Raw genomic sequence first — 17,413 nt, 5'->3', positions numbered from 1 at the left:
GGGTGGTACTTCAAGAGCCATATATTTTATGAGGTGGTACTCATTGTGAAAAGTTTGAGAACCACTGTTCTAGACTGTTCCAAGTTGTTGTTCCTCAGAAAATGCCACATGAGCACATTTGAGAGGGAGGTGTTTGGGGGGTTATCAGAGCAGGAGGTGTAGGGGCTGAGAGGTGGGGTACGGAGGCAGGGGAGAGAGTGGGGCCTGGCCGGGCTGCAGTCAGATTGTTTTGCGGCTGAATAAATGAATGAAAGGCAGCATGGTGGTAACCTGATCCGCGCGGGTCGGCCTCATTGTGCTTGGCTGGAGCTCGCGCTGGCTGGTCGCTCTCCGATTGTCTCTGGAACGGGACAGAAAACACTCCCAGGACCTCGCGAGCCCTACATTATTCAGCGCGCGTGTCTAAAAAAAGGGTAGAGCTAGGGAGAGTGAGAGAGAGAAAAGGGGCAAGCGGAGAAGGGGGAGAGAGAAAAAGAGGAGGAGACCGCTAGTTGGAAAAGCTGGCGCGTAAAAGGAGCTCAGTCCCATCTCAGTCAGAAGCCACTGTTACCGTTATTACCGCCCCTGGGAGCACGTGAACAACCGTTAGGCTACTTCTCTTGTTCGTTTGTTTTATTTAACGTCCCACCGGCGGTTGGTGCCGCAGTTTGAACTGAGGTGAACGCTGAAGAAGAAGAAAACGTAGGAAGAAAAGAAGAAGTAGCGGTTAGTCCGTTTCCTCCGCCGGTAAAAACCAAAAACTAATCCCGGTTATTATCCGCTAATTGGCCGGTCTTAAGGAGCTCCGGAAATCAGCGATTTGCTGCACATCAATCTCCACTCAGGTAGATTAAATTATAACATAAGTAGTTCCTAAAACATAGCGGAAATGTGTCTGAGCATAAGTTTATGCTGGGAACTCATTCAGTGAAAGTAAAACGGCTGCTTTGGGTGAATGGCGTGTGTGTCAGCTGGACTAGGGGGTGGGGTGGGGGGGGGGGGTGTTCTCTGGGGTTTGTTAGCATGCTGAAGATGTTGTCAGCTGTGCATGTGTGTATGTATGTGCTTCTGGTTAATAGAAACCGAGCCTGTAATTACACTGATTATCTTTAGAGTGGGAGGACACAGGATACTGCACTCTCCTCTACTGAGAGAAAAAGAGAGGGACAAGCAAAGGAGGTCAGTGGACCAGACTGCTTGCTGCAGTAGTCTCTACAGCATGTCTATCTCTCTTTCTCTTTGTGCACCTCCTCCGCCTCCTCTGCATCACTTTAACCTAGATATAGGAATGACCTTAACCTGGTTTCCATCCCCCATCCAGCATACTGAATGACTGGGCAGAACCAGAGGGACGTTTTATTAATGCTGCTATCAGTATTTGTTTTTTTTTTCCGTGTTCCATTATTGTAGCTTCTCTTTTCTTGTATGGCTCATTTTTCAAGGGCTTCTTCAGTTAGGTCACCTTGACCCTGAGCTGGAGGAGCAGCTGAGAAAATTGATGGATGTGCAGTTAAATAAAGGTCCTGCTATTGTGAAAAACATCTTGGTCAAGTTGCAGTATACACAGTTTCTGCCACGCCCCTGCCCAAACAAAAACATAGGGGTTGCATTTTTGAAGACTAAGTATGTTATGTTAACATTTTATTTTAAAGGTAGTTACAGAGTAATAGGGGATTATAGTAATAAGGGAAGCTAGATAAAGAGCGGCCAAATGAAGCCAGACTTCATTTGTTTGCTGGAGATTTTTTTTTTTCATTCTTTTCTTTGCTCATAGCTGTTGCCAAGCAACTTGAAATTCTTTACTTTGGAAATCTTCTTGCCCACTGGTGAGTGGACATTGCTAAGGTGGATTTCTTTTTTTTTTTTGTAATCTAATCTATGAATGACTTGACGTGATCCTGGAAATGTTCAGTTATTGCCATGCCGTTTTCAGTTTTCAATAGAAGCATATATTACTGATGTTGCAGCTGAAAGTAAATAAACAACTTAACTTGACCCTGTTTTCTCATCACTTCCAGTTTTGCTGATTGGTTTGGATCTCATTGATTGATTTTACTTCATGGTAGATTTTCTGCTGCTGGTACAATGCCAAAGGCACGATGGAGGCTTTGAACATTCTTCCAGTCATCTTGTAAAGAGATTCCCCCGCTCCCCCCATTTAACAGCATGTATTTACTTTTCACTTGGTTTACAAAGCAGTTTCAGTAATACAGGCAAACACAGCCAACTGGGAAGAGGAAGTAAACAGGCCAAGACATCACCAAAGCAGTATGATCATGGGATTTTAACCCAACCAGGAGTGAAATCTTTGGGGCTGATGCATAGACACATTGTTTTTTTTTTAAGTCCTGTTATGAAGCTGTTGTCACCTTGGATGATACTTCTTTCTGACTTTAATGGCTATAATTTATAAAATTTACTTTTTTAAATGTTGTGTACAGTATGGCCTGAAAGTAGCAAGAGATGAGCACATAAAGTCACCAGGAACTATCACATTAGGAAAAACTGGCAAAAATTGTGGTGTGTGCAAAACGTTTGCAACTGTATGCAATCAACTTGCGATCTTGCTGCCTTTGAAATGGTTGCTTCAAAGATAAGGACCAGGTCTATCAAGCCAGAACCTCATAGATTGGAAACTGAAATTACAGAATTCCTCCACAAATAAAGATGTAGTTGGTGCAGGTTGATGATTTAACTCCAGAAGGACAGAGATGCACTGTAACATTGTTTTTATTTAGGACTATAACCAGAATATGACCAATGGCAAACAGTTGAGTTGAGTCCAGTCCACTGATGCAAAGAAATGAGTTGCGGAGGAGTTGGGTTTAGTCTGTCAGTACAGACTGACCCAGGTTGAGTGCAGTATTTGCAGCAAATATTTGCAAACCTTCGCCAAACTGTCTGAGAGTGATTGCAGTCAATCTGAGTCAGATCTCGATTGTTTGGATACAGGTTGCCTCCCACCAGGCAACCTGTGCAAGTGCCTTCCATTAAGAATTGTTGCCCAGAGGTTAAGGATGTTGCACACTCAAACTTAGGCAACCAGTTGGTTAATTCAGCTACATATAATCACTCTCTGACAAAAAATTTAATGAAATCACCAGGCAACCAGTAATTATTCCTAGTAGCAAGGATGTTGCCACCCTATTTTTACGCTAGTATTGCCAAACTTAAAGTGATTACTGAGGTAACAGAGGAAAGGAGCCAAGGGCCATTTTCCCATACTTCTACACTATTGGAAGCCTTTTTGCATCCAGAGGCACTTTTACTATAGTATTTGGAGGCTTTTTTTTTTTTTTTTTTGGGGGGGGGGGGGGGGGGGGATAAGTTTACCTGGCATGTCCCACTTCAAAATCTAAAAGAAATGCACACCCTCATGCCTCCTGCAGTTGCTCTCTGGTCTATGAGTCAGGCCCATCCCATAGCCGGAGAACCACTGTTTTATAGTAGTATAGTCCTAAAAAAAAATTAATAATCAAAAACCATAACTGATTTAAATTTGACCACTGTGCGTATCAAAATATTATCTTTGTGAAGCATAAAATTGTACCCACCATCCCAGCACACCTGTATAAAATATAATGGGGTCATAAATGATGTCACGAGGTCACTTTACTTTCCAGAAAGCTGGGTCTCCTGATGGCCTATAACTCTCACATAGAGTGACAAACCATCCCTTTTGCTGCAGAACTGCATCTTTGTAAAACACAGACAAATATCTTAATCAAGCCCATTGTGAAATTTTGGCCCTTGTCCATTGAGTAAAGTTCAAAGTTTAGAGGTAAACAGGGTTATGGTAGAGATTCAAGTCTGTTTTATCACCCAGACTCCTTTTAGAATAGCTGTTCATGCGTGTTGACTATTTTGTTAGGTCATCATTTGAAATCGCTAGCTGGTTCTGGAAATAACGAAGCCACACAGCAAACTGCCAATTCAGGCAGACTGTTTGCCAATACCTCTGTTAGGCCCAGTAACAGAAAAAATCACAGCCAGCTCTCCAATTCGATTCTATAGTTGATGACAGGATGTATCTACCACATACTGAATGTCCCTTTGAGACAGTCAGTGGCTATTAGAAAAGCACATTTTCAATCCACACCCCTCTCAGCACTATGGATAGTGCAAGGACATTGACAGGAACAACAAAGTTATCAGTGATGTCTACCTCAAATCTCTCCTACTTCCAGGAAACACACACACACGCACAATCACAGGTTATGTAACAGCTGTGTGTTTGATAATGCTGAGGCTTGCTGAGCCAAGAGTACACAGGAGGTGGAAATAGAAATAGGGTCCTGCAGGAGGGATGGGATGAGAGAGGCCTACAGGTTGACAAAGGATAATAGATATGGAGAGGGATAAAGGATGGAGAGGTTAGTGATGGTGTTAGTTGGAACACTGGATGGAAAAAGAGTGAAGAAAACGTGAGAAAGGAGGTGGAGGATGCTGTTAAGAAGCCTGTCTAACCTCAAAGTTCTCGAAGTGTTGTTGACATTAACTGGCCAATCACTTTTTACCGTCTGATTCTTTGATGGGCCTTCAGTAGCTGTTTCCGAAGACGAAGTCCAAATAATACAGTGAGTAGTGCTCAACGGATACAACACATTGTGGCAATACAGTAGACTGTGACCTCTTTCTACACAAATATTGAGTGTATTATCAGCTGACAATGACTGGATGACATGAATAGGAAAAGCAACATGTGGCTTGGGTGTTTGTGATGGAAAGCATGTCACGTGAAAGCTCCTCAGGCCAGTTAATGGACTGAGCCTTGAAAATTATTTTTTCCCAGCATATAAAAAAGCCTCTTCATTTCTGTGCATGTCTCAAGTAGTTGGAATTTTAAGTAGTTCTTTGGGGTGTGAATAACATTCTGTTGCTATTTTTGTTTAGCTCATAGGACTTGATGACAGCTAAAAGTGACTAAGGGACACAGTGGTGTCTTTATGATTCTGTTTTATTTTAAAAAAAATTATTTTCAGCTAATAATGCAAAATAAGTCACCTTGACACAGTACGAAGAGAGCAGAGTTGAAGAGCTGAAAGGCCAAGGTGCTTTTGTCAGTTTTGATGTAGGTTTTCAAAGTATAATGGTCTTTTTTTTTTATTTAAAGTGTATGCAAATGAAATCAATTGCAGGGGCTCTCAAGAGTTTCCACAGCTTTGATTATATGTACAGTGAAATTCAGCAACACACATGTTGCACACACAAATAATGCAACAGAGCATATGGGTGATACCTACCCTTATAAACCCACCCGTTTTTTCTAAAACTGTGGACATAGGTCCCAAAAATATTTGGATTCACCAAATCTATAAAGAACTATTTGAAAAAAACCAAAAGAACTGCCCCTTGGGGGAGGTGATTGAGAATGGTCCTTCCACCTACTCTAAAGAGTCTGGTAGCTTATTTAAAAGAAATCTATGCATTTTTCTGTTATTACATACCATTTTACAAACAATACTTGATTAAGCATCAGTGACTGCAACCCAAATTATGCCTCAGTCACATGAGAGTAAAAATAGGATGGCAACTAGAAAAAAATCAGTGGTTGCCCTGGGATGATATTGAATTTAGTGAGCATTTGCAAGTAGCTGGAAGTAGTTGTCTTGTGGAAGTAGTGGTCCCCCAGAGGTTGAACATACAACACCTCTGACAGCACTCCCTGTCAGACATATTAACATGGGGTTGTAAATAATTGCAGTCCAATATATGAGCATAGACAGGTTGGCAACACATTGCAATCAATCTCAGTCAGAGTGTGTATTGAAGAGCGCTACTTGTCTGAGACACGTCTCTTTTAAGTAGGGAACTTGACTCAGTTTTTTGTTAGCTGGTTGTCTACTGGTTATATTACTATATAAAAGCCAGACTGCTGAGTGTCAATGTTATTTTGCAGTCAAATCGCCACACTGGAGCAACTGCTTCACTTTAAGTGAAAGCAATTAATGTGAATTTCATTGGAAGGATTATGGGGATTTTAAGAAATTCCTTTATGAAGGACAAAAAATTCTGATTTGGACTTTTTAAAATGTGGGAATAGTGTTTCTTTAGTTGCATAAACACTAAATTAAACTGCTGTTATAAACAGTTTAATTTAAATATTAACTGTTGTTTGCATTATTTTAATTGTCTGGAGCCAGGTAATACACTAATATATCCAGTAGTGAATAAAAGAAAGTTTGAATCCAGCTTCTAAAACAAGCCAGAATTGCCACATTCCAGCTTAGAAAAAATGTCATCCAGTGTATTGCTATTTGTGCTCGAGGGAGGAAGAGAGCTAGTGGGATGCAGGAAATACAACAATACAATCCAGCTATGTAATGGCTGCCAGTACACAAACTCCACTACCCGCTATTGTCTGCAACATCCACCAAGTATTGTTGTACTGAGCAATAGAAGCCATTCATTTAACACAAAGCAAGATCAAGCCACCTGCTATCACAAATGCTGTTTACAACAACACACAAACATAGACAATGAAAGTGCATTACAAAAATGCAGAGGACGCAGCACAAGAGAACTGCTCTTAGACATAACACTTTTATACTGACATGGTCAGGAAACAGAGAGCTGAATTGCCTGTAGATGGAATAGTTTGGCTCAAAACTGAAGCAGAAGAATAATCAGTGTTGCATGGAAGTCAGGAGGGATGTTGACCTCTATTGCCAGGGCTACAAGCTTATCGTACTTCAGCTTTAGACTGGGGTATCCCATGTAGGCTTTAAATTTTACAGGCTGTGTGTTGTGAAGTTGAGCCAGAAAGGTAGAAGCTGATGTCCAGCCATCTGGTTACTAACAACAAGAACACCTTATTTTTCCTTTGGGTTCAGCCAGGCAGAGTCAGTTGTGCAGGATTCGCAGTTGCTGATGCTGTAACTTTTACAATTTCTCTCTGAGATGTGTGAGTGTGTGTGTTTGTGCGTAATGACTGATTCTGTTGTACAGTCCTGGGGGGAGTTTCCTGTAAAGGTTACCCAAGGTTATGGTATTTGGAAGCAAAACTCGGGACACTTACGGTTAACATTTCATTGATGCGCATTTCAGGAATGTACTGGTAGTGAGCCAGCTGAGTCATTTTTGCAGTGTTACAGCAAACAGCCACAATATTAGCACCAGCCGACCACTCAAGATCGGACTTGTCAGGAAATGGACACTTGATCTCTGGTGATGTTCCGTGGTGTCTGACACCTGGACCCTCTATGTCCTTGTTCTTGACTTCCTGCAGATACTTGATTAGACTGGGACATAGGGAGTTTGGAGGTCAGCTGTCTCTTTCACCCCTCGTGCATTTTTATGTTTTGCACATCATTAATTTTCTGTTCTCTCCTATCACTCATCGCTCAGTTTCTTTCTATAATAAAAGCTCTAAAACAAAGCTGCCATTTGTCAAACCACCAGGTCTTCTCCACACACACACGTGGTACACATGTACCAAACAGGAATCATTTATATTGTGTTTGCTGCATAATAATATTAATAATAATTCACTTTAGATATATCGCAAATTTTAAAATCTGTGTTTATAAAGTGCTTCAGAGGAACAACAAAATAAAACAAACCATGGAGACCAACTACAGGAAGTTCACAGGAATTGAAATGTTTAAATTTAATTTAATAAATGTAATAAAATTAACTTAATTTAATAAAACTTTAGCAAAAATGGAAACGCTTATCTATAAAAGTCTGTTTTGAGATGCAGATGACTTCACCCATCTGATTTCCTTGGCCAGACCATTTTAGGGACTCAGGGCACTGACTGTAAACGCTCTCCCTCCTCTAGTTTTCAGGTGTGGTGCTGGAATGTTTTTTTAAAAAAAACTTTTCTTGAGGACCTAAAGCATGGCTATTCAACTAAGAAGTTAGTTGGGCCAGATTTTCAAACCGAGGAATTTATCTGGGCCAGATATTTTTTTGCAGCCAGTAAGCAGCAGATCATGATCAATTTCAAATCCACACAACTGTATTGAAAAACAAGTAATTTTTTTTATTCCTTTTTCCCCTGTAAATCTGGTGACCTCTCACAAATGCACACCAAAAGGTCCATTTAAAAAAGGGGAACTATAACTAAACTATTTTTTTGCACATTTGAAATAATAATAATAAAAAAAACATTTTGATAATTCCCTTTCAAATTAAAATAAATATTTTGCTGACCACTCACTTTTCCTGCCATGGATGGAGCCCCATCCGTCACAAGTATACAGACACGCTTCATATCCAGACCATTTTCCTCAAAAAGAGCTGAAATCTTCTCAAACATTATTTCGCCAGCTGTGTGTCCCTCTAACGGTAGCAAGCCGAGCAATTTCCCATCCAAAAAAACGGACATATATGCAAAACTGTGCATTATCAGTTCTGTCTGTGAACCCATCTCCTGCTATAGATATTACATCAGTTTCCTCAGGTCATCTAACAGCATTTCAAACTCGTCTGACGCCAGAACTTCAACTCTACGAACTGTCTGACAGGGGTACGTTTTTTAATAGCAGATGTCACACTTACTTTAATTTTTTCGTCACTTATCACCGCATCCACCACGGCCAGCATGCAGTATTTCACTGTTTCAGAATCTGTGAAAGGCCTTTTTTCTTCGCCAAGAAGCAAACACGAAGGGAAGCTGCTGCAACTCTCTCTTGGACTGTACAGGACCCTCACCATGGTAGTACAACTCCGGTTGTAAGATTATTAAACTCGCAGTTAAACTGTACTCTGAGAAAGTTTGTGTAGAAAGTCTGGTGTTTGTCATTGTGGTGCCTTCGTAAGTACAGCAACACACTCACTGCAAATTAAACACATTGGTTTGGCATTTGGATTTGGCGGTAAAATGAATAAGTATTTCTCAGTCCAGGCAGGGTTCATTGTCAATTTTGTGCTTTTGGACTGAGAAAGACAGGCTGTTGTCGCATCATATATTACGATGATTGTTTAATATGTTTACATCACGGTGCATTGTGGGTTAAATATTGCTAGGCTACTGTAGTGTTGCATTCACAGTCTACACTACGCTGTAGGAATTTTTAGTTTTTTAATTTTTAAAAATTAATTAATGAATTAATTTTTTGCGTTTTCTCTGTGTTTCTGCCAGGACCACAGGCAGGGCCACTCGCAGGTTGCTTCTGGGCCGCATTTGGCCCGCGGGCCGCCATTTGAATAGGCTTGACCTAAAGGTTCATACTGGTGCATAATCTCTAATATAAATATCATTATTTGAATCATGTTAAAAACTAAATGAGTGCTGCTACATTTTGACATATTCTCTTCTCAGTGCTTTTAATTTACATTCTTCTTTAAAAAAAACAAAAAAACAACATGGATGGAAAAACCAGTATTCAGATAAATGGATAACGCAGTGACTGTCAGGCTCAGACATGTTTGCTGTCACTTGCTGTTTTCGTCCTTTGCGAATCCTCCTTCCTTCTAAATACCTGAGGCTAATGAGGTAGCTTCCGGAAATAGACTGGTGATTAACACACTGGTCCTTCCCAGTGTGAGGCAGAGCAGAAGTAGTTAATGCAATAAGCTAACAGCAGGAAACCATTCACTCTCTTAGGACGGCAGTGTTAATATGCTCTGTCTCATGGTTAGGAACAAACCTGCATGTGCTACTTTCGCTGGGCAGCTATGGGTATGTGACATATAAGTATAGAGATGGGAATGCTTTATCTAAATTGATCAACTCATACAGAGGAAGCGTGCACTGATGATGGATAATGAGGTTAGACTCAAATCTAGTTAAATTTCTATTGATCTAGTGTCGTTACATAATTTATTGTTGCTTTACAGTTTTAGTATTGACACCAGCTTTGTTTGGAGGCTCTTACTATTTACTGGATGGTCACTTAATCATCAAACATTCATTTTGTCTGTTTTTAGGACAGTTTTAGAGATGCCATCATGAACCCAACTAAAAACCTAGCTTTGTGTATCAAACAGTCTTTTTGTGTGTGTGGTGCTGTAAGCCTTTCTTTACTCTTTGACCCAAATAATGCTAAATTTGAACTGATGTGTTGATCTAATCTTTAGCCTCCATTGATGTCAAACATGTGACACTCATAGCTGTGCTAATTTGATTAGTTGTGGACTGATGGACTGTAGTCTTGCATTAAAAACTGGCAACAAAAGCAACGGCACGCATCTGTGATTTATATCTTGATGGGAAACAAATTTTAATTCAGCAACCGATCCAGCAATTTGTGGTTGAACTGCTAAAAGCCACTTTGCTTTTATTGTACACCACTTCCTAATGGCTTCTTTTGACTCTGCATAAAATCCACAAAAAAATTGGCATGCTAGCTTCTCTGACCACATATCTTAATTTTATTGCAAACCTTTGCCCATTTACCTGTTAGCTTCGTTGTGTGGTCTCTGCACCAAGGGTACTTTGGGACAAAATGGTATGGTGGGCTAAATCACGCTGGGAAAGGATTAGAATTATATGCTTGGTGGCTTTTTCTTCACACACACGTGCAAAACCACATCCTCAAAACAATCAATCTCAGCCATCCATGTGTCTCCTGCTCAAGTGAAGGTTTGCTCCTTCGTGTCTGTTCTTACTTTATATTTCCCATCTAACCTGTAGGTTTTCATTCTCATGATCTGATACTATACAGTCTATATTTGTCTGCCCAGTGTATCTTGGAGGTTACTTATTCTATAACAAACGGTTTGTCATTGTCCAACAAATTTTGTGTTCACTTTGTGGATGTGTGCAATGTGATGAAACAAGGGGAATGATAATTGACTGCACGCACTGCGGCCTGCTGGATTAACAGCAGGGGAGAGCTGGACTGTTACATAACCAGTGGAGGAGGAGGCTATCCGTGAACGATACACAGTAGTGGAGCTCAGCAGTAAACTGTTCCACAGTAAACTGTTCCACAGTAAACTATGAAAATAAGCAGCTAAAAAAATATTCAAATTTTTATATATATATATATATATATATATATATATATTAATATATATATATATATACATACACATACACACACACACACTGTATATATAATATATATATATATATATATCTGACTATTAAAAACAGATAAATACATATGATCACACACTGGGTATATCTTCCTAATGTCATATATATATATTAACTCTAGTTTAAGATGTCTGGTCCATTTTACTGATTGGTTACTAATCAAATTAACCTATTACACCTAATTTCATGTCTGTGTCTCGGTTCCTGCTGGCAGAAAATTAGTGCCTACATTAATTTAATCTGCAATTTGTGTCATATGATTAATGACTTTTTCGGGTGATGCTGTGGTAATGCTTGATCTAACTTTTATGCACATATTCTGTTTTTAAAGTTGGTCCTTGACTGTTTTGTTAAAAAAAATGTTTTGTAGGGTATTCATGGTTTTCCTGGCTCAAAATGGGCCTTTGGGGTTGACTATGTATGTATCTATAAAATTAAGCAGATAGTTTTTGTTGTCTTGGTTAGGTCATTTGACAGGGTAAATTTCAAAAATAATAATAATAAAGCCGTGGTTAAAATACTTTTGTCACAGGTTTTTAATTTTGGTGGAACCCCAAATCTGCATGGCTGGGCACCAGCCCATTATTCCTAATTGTTTCAGGCAGACATTTTCCCAAATTTTAAATCTCTCCTGGGAATCCTGTGATTTTGTTGACACTGTTGCTGTTTAGGGTAATCAGCATGACCTAACTTTAAAAAAGGGGTTTTGAAAAGTACATATTCTACACCAGCAACTGACTCACTTTACCTCTACTGTCACATAATACATACTGTGCATATTGCACCAGTTCACTGGGCAAGTAGCCCAGTACTGTTTGTTTTGCTTTCACAGTATGAAATATTATTAAACACACAGAGATCTATATTAAAGCAATGGAGTCATGGTCTTTAAAGACATACTGTTAGTAATATTGGGACAGCTGTCTAGTGTTACTGTGTTCAGACTGCTTTTTCTTCCAGTTAGCTCTGTGCTTGTGCTGTGAGTGTTAATCTGGCTGTCTGTCCTATGCTTGGAGAGCCTGTGTAAACGACTGGTCACACTCTCTGACTACAGACCTTTCTGGTTAAGAGCCCTCATCGGTGAGCATGAAAGTGTGTGTGTGTGTGTGTGTGTGTGTGTAGCATTAGTATTCAGCCTGGAAAATCTCACTGAATCTGCTGTCAGGCCCTTTGTTGTTGCTCCATCAAGGGGTCTCGGGGGTTCTGGGTTTGAGTGTGAGTTGTGTCAAGAGAGGTATTTAAAGGAATACGAGTGATATGACTCCAGACATGCATTGCATTTCTGTGTACCACTCAAGCTTTGAAAAGGGACCTTAACATGATTTCTGTCTGGTTGTTGTTTCAGGCTCTCTGGCAGTGGGTAGGTGAATATTATTTTGCAGCAATAAGCTGTCATTCTGTGTGTATGTCTGTGGCTTATGTCTGTAGCGAAGTAGAGATAAATAATAGACAGACTTGTTATTTTAGTCCTAATAGAACAGGATGGGCTCTGCTTTATTTCTGCTGTGCTGCTTGGCTGTGAATTGTTTAATGTGGGGGTTGCATGGACTGCAAATGAAAGCTGTTACATCCATCAGTCAGTACCCACAGTAACCCCCACCCACTGGCCCCACAGGCCAGTAGATCAAAGTTTTACTAAGCCTTTTATTTATAATATATATTGGTAGACTTATATTTTCTTTTAATAGCGTAAATAAATAAATGATGAGTTTTAAGAAAGACATAATTTTTTTGCTGAAATTGAAAGTAACTCCAAAAACCTTCCAGTCCTGCAGGAGTCTTTGGGAAAACAGCTTTCTGACATAACCTCTGTAAACACATTTGTGTCACTCTATTTAGGCCAGATTGAATAAAACATATCATAAATTTTGGTCATGCTGTGTTTCATAGTGCAGGATTATCCAGGCTTTGCTCACTGGTTTGTGACTGACAAGTTGAGAATTTTCACAGTCAGACCTGAGTCTCTCTCATCACAATTTGTTTCAAAACATCAAGTTGGCAACAACGAAATCGCTCATCTTGAGGTTTTCGGGAACGAATGAATGACTGGCAGCCTGGATGCTGTCAGGCAGTCAGCCTGCAGTTGACTGACATGATGTTTCAGCCAGCTGGTGCCTGTCGGTGTGCATATTCTCCATGTGCCTGCCTCTGTTCTCTCCAGGTACTCTGGTTAGGTTCCCACCAGTTGGGTTAATTGGTGATTCTAAATAAGTTGTAGTTGTAAATGTGTGCGTCAGTGTGTCTTTACGTGTTATATCTGTGACAGCTGGGATAGGGTCCAGCCCCACCGCAACCTGAATTGGATAAGTGGAGGAAAATGGTTGGATGTATAGATGGAATTTATCGCAGCTTATTTGCATTCTGACTGCTTTTATTTTAACTTGTTCTTTATTCTGTAGCTTTGTCGCTGTGTTAAAACAAACCAACACTTTTCTTCACATTTAAGCTTCCTGAGCAGGTGGCTGTCACAGTGCTGGCTCTTTGCTGCTTGCTCTGTTTGTTAGAGAGCAGAGGCAGTAGCTAGATGACAGCCCCATCTTTAATGCTGTCAACCTTTTTGAGAAAAAAACAGAGGCTGCTTGAGCTTAATCTTCATTTGTGTTTTTAGTGCCACAAAGACCAGTAGCTTATGCAAGAAAAGAAAGAAAAAAACAAAGTAGTTATTTAAGAGGGTTTGCTTCAGCCATTTTATTTCACGGGTGAAACAGCAACTGAACAGTCCACTTGTCCAACAAAAATGTGTTACTTGGACATATTATCATGTTTGAAACATTTATTTATTTCATTAACAATCAGGAACTGGACAAAAACAATTGGATAATCACCTTGTTGTCTTTCGAGTTATTTAAGTTGACCCAACTGACCACAGCATCGATAGTAGTCTACATTTGTGTGTCTGTTTTTGTGCAGGTGGCGTGTATTTTTGGATGTATTTCCTGTGTTGAGTGCCATTTCCATGGACACAATTTACCACAGCTTCCTGGTTTCCTGTTGAGATGACCCTGTGAGCAGTGATAGGCTTATATCCAATCAGTTGTTTCCTTTAGTTTGCCGGATCTTTTTGTTTGACTTTTGGAAGACTGATGTGTTCACCGCCCATCTTTTATGTTGTTGGTGTGGTCTTCATTTAGCAGGACTGTTCTGAGATTGAAGGATGGCAACATTTCATTGCAGACTCTAACTTTACTCAGTATTAGCCAGGACCCCTCTGAAGGGGGCTACTTTGATAGGATGTTGTAGACTGGAGAATTTGCTTTGACAGACATTGTATCAGTTAGACTGCACAACAGATGACTGACACATTTCACCTCAAGCAGATGTTATGAAGTCAGCCTTTTTTTGGAAATAGATAATATTTCCTAAATCTTCATGAAAATTGTTTTTAGGTAATTTAGAAACTAGATTGGTTCATTTTATGGTTTAACCCTCTTTAAACTTCCTGTAAATGTGTAAAAGCAATACTTTTACAATTCCAAAGGAGAATGAAGCATTTTAATTCCAGCTATGTCTTTATTTGTCTCGGGAGGAGACACAAATCTTTTTTGGGTTGCATCAAGAGGGTATCTGGCAATCTGTCAATTCAAACATGCAGTGCTAATCGCTGTGGTGACCACTTATGAAAGTAGCTCTGTCCTTATTTGTTATATAAAATAGAAATTGTTAACAATACTAAGGAGTTTTAATCTGATGTTCATTTTAGCTGGGATAATGCAGAAAATACAAACTTACTGTTTGCAGATCTAAATGAATTATGACTATACATTGAATGTGACATTCAGCTAGGATTCAAAGGTTTTGTTAGCATGCAAATTTGTTGTTATTGAGAGTTAAACTATCCATAGAGAAACAAAACTGTTTTGCTCCTGGCTGCAAATATGCTTTGGTTGGGCATTTTAACATGGCAGTCTGTGGGGACTGACTCAGTTTTGGAGCCAGTTTCAAGTAGCCATTGGCATAACTGCAATTTGAAGCTTGACTTCATTTTACAGTCCCAGAGGTTGCTGCTTGCCTGCAGGCTTGTGGTCTCATCGTGACCTGTAAAAAAAATATGTCACTCATTGAGAACTTGCCTCAAGGAATCCAGATTTCGCAGCAGTTGGGCTCCCATGTTGAACTTTGTCAAATTAACCCTTTGCATATTAGGAATCACACACTGTGTTTTTTGGGGGTTTGTTGTTTTGGGGGTACAATATGTGAAAAAGTTACTTGTAACTTTATGCATAAGTATTGTGGTGGGGGTAGAGCTGTGTCTTTCTGCCATGCTGTAATAGTTAAATGTGTCATTTGCTGTGTTTTTAATCAATCATGATCAACTTCCATGACATAAGATTGCTCCGGGCATCAATAGTGTTGACCCAGTTGCATGGATTCACACATAGAAATACACACATGACTACACAATCACTCACACTGCTGCTGTGTTCCTCAGTCTGTGGCTCTCTTTGTTTTCTCATCTTTCACGGTTCCTCTAATACATCCAGTACTAAGTTTGCAGAAATTAGCTTATCACTAAATTACTAGCACTGGCATACACAAATGACCATCACAAGTTTCTTTGTTCATTACACCCCTCCCTGAAATTAATCTCCCCGGTGCATATGCGATAATTGGGTTAGTGTCCCACTTTTCTGTGACCACTTTCCCTTCATCATATGGCCCAGAGTTATTTTGAGCCTGGGAACTCACTGATGGCTTCTGATTTGTCACTTCAAACAGGGGCACTTAAAAGGGGCAGGAGTGGCACAGCTCACATTTAATTTAAGATTTAAGTCGTTTTTCATTGTGTTCAGGACTGAATTCACACTGAGGCTATCTCCTGTCAAGCTTAAGTACAACTTTTTCTGGGCTTTCTTTCCCTTAGATATAGAATAACCTCTCTTACCTCTGTTTTCCACATATTCATACTGATTTCTTTGAGTTTTAATAAGATCTGAAAAAAAAAATTCACTCCTGATAGTCAAAGAAAACAAGATTAGTGAGTGCACTTTATGCCTCTTCAGGTGTATCGCATCTGGCTGCACTTCTTTTCAGTACAGTATTGCAAGTTACCAGTAAAAAGGAGGAATATAGTTAAAGAGAGCAAATTTATTTATCCCCAAGCCTGGGAAATTACTATTAAAAATTACACAAAGTTTTAAATAAACCTATAACAAAAACAAAAAATCTTACATAGGGTGGAATAGCTGATTAAAATAATATACAATTAGATAATTGTACAATTAGATAATTCTAATTAGAGTACAATTAGATAAAAAAAAAATGTCTACAATTTCCACAAATATTCATATAAATGTCATGTAATTAAGACATTTCTAAGAAAAATAAAAAACGATATCATTGTATGATGTAGGAAAGATTTCCTGTGTCTATCCATGTGGCGGTGGAGCCAAAAAAAAGGGAATCTTCTTATCTTCAGTTACTGGTATTTAGCTGTTTGTAGCACCATCCTCCTTTGTTTTAGGAGCCACTAACACAATCGGACTAATTGCTCTTGTAAACTGGACAAAAGTCTTTCCACTTCAGCTGCGTCCTTATGTAGTGTTTGTGAGCAGAGAAAGTGAACCGTGACCAAGATCAGCTCTAATTTCTAGGAGCCTGATCCTATGACCCAGCAAACACACAGAATGAGACACGCAAACAGTGTTAGAGTAACGCTTGAATACAGACTGATTCATATAATTAGATAGTTAATGCTGGTATTTGCCATTTGTGCCTGTGCTTTATCTTTAACAAGGGGGACAAGCCCATCAAACAACTAATAGTAAAATACTTTGAGGTGACATGGTTAAATTAATTTTATTAAAAGGTGAATACAGACAGTGAATCAGTCTAACCTTAATATGAGCCTGAGTCAACAGTCCTATGCTATGATGACAGAAGAAAATATCATTACTCTCTTATCAGCCCCTCCTATTTTCTTCAGTCATCATCTCCTCATCATCGCCTGCTTCTCGCTGTCGGCTCCATTCCGACAAGAGTTATAGGTTAAAGGGAAAGTAGGCAAGCAGCATGCTCTGGGGAAAGAGAGAGTTTGTGCAGGAAGGGAGGAGGCACAGGATGGATGTTTTGTTGCCTGTGCTTATATGAGGGCTTGCACAGAAGGGGTCTTTGTGCATGAGCACGTGCATGCGGGGAAAGACATACACATGCACACAGTTTGCCCATGACATCACAGCTTACCGTTGCAGCCCGGCAGGAATGTGATTGAGAAAGGAGAAGCTTTGTGGAGGAGAGGAAAAGAGATGGGAGGGGAGGAAAAGGAGGAGAAGAAGAGGAGGAAAAGGCTTGGCTAGGGAAAAGTCCGGCACTCCCACTATTGGGAACGAGACGGGCCAGGGCTGGACAGAGCTAAATAGGAAAGCGGATAAAGCTTAAGGAAAGAAGATCTACGGATGTTATACAGTGCAGCTTTTAAACATTACACCATGGAAGTACAGATATCTC

General features: G+C 39.8%; 1 protein-coding gene across 6 annotated transcripts in view; it reads left to right on the top strand.

Moving 5' to 3' along the window:
- Positions 1-17,413, top strand: part of palm2akap2 (PALM2 and AKAP2 fusion) — a 98,152-nt gene that overhangs the window by 64,187 nt on the left and 16,552 nt on the right. The gene's annotated exons all lie outside the window — the stretch shown is intronic.

Source organism: Neolamprologus multifasciatus, chromosome 7 (assembly GCF_963576455.1).
Source record: "Neolamprologus multifasciatus chromosome 7, fNeoMul1.2, whole genome shotgun sequence".
Lineage (NCBI taxonomy): Eukaryota > Metazoa > Chordata > Actinopteri > Cichliformes > Cichlidae > Neolamprologus > Neolamprologus multifasciatus.
The sequence above is the reverse complement of the archived record's forward strand: the minus strand, read 5'-3'. Positions and strand labels throughout refer to the sequence as shown.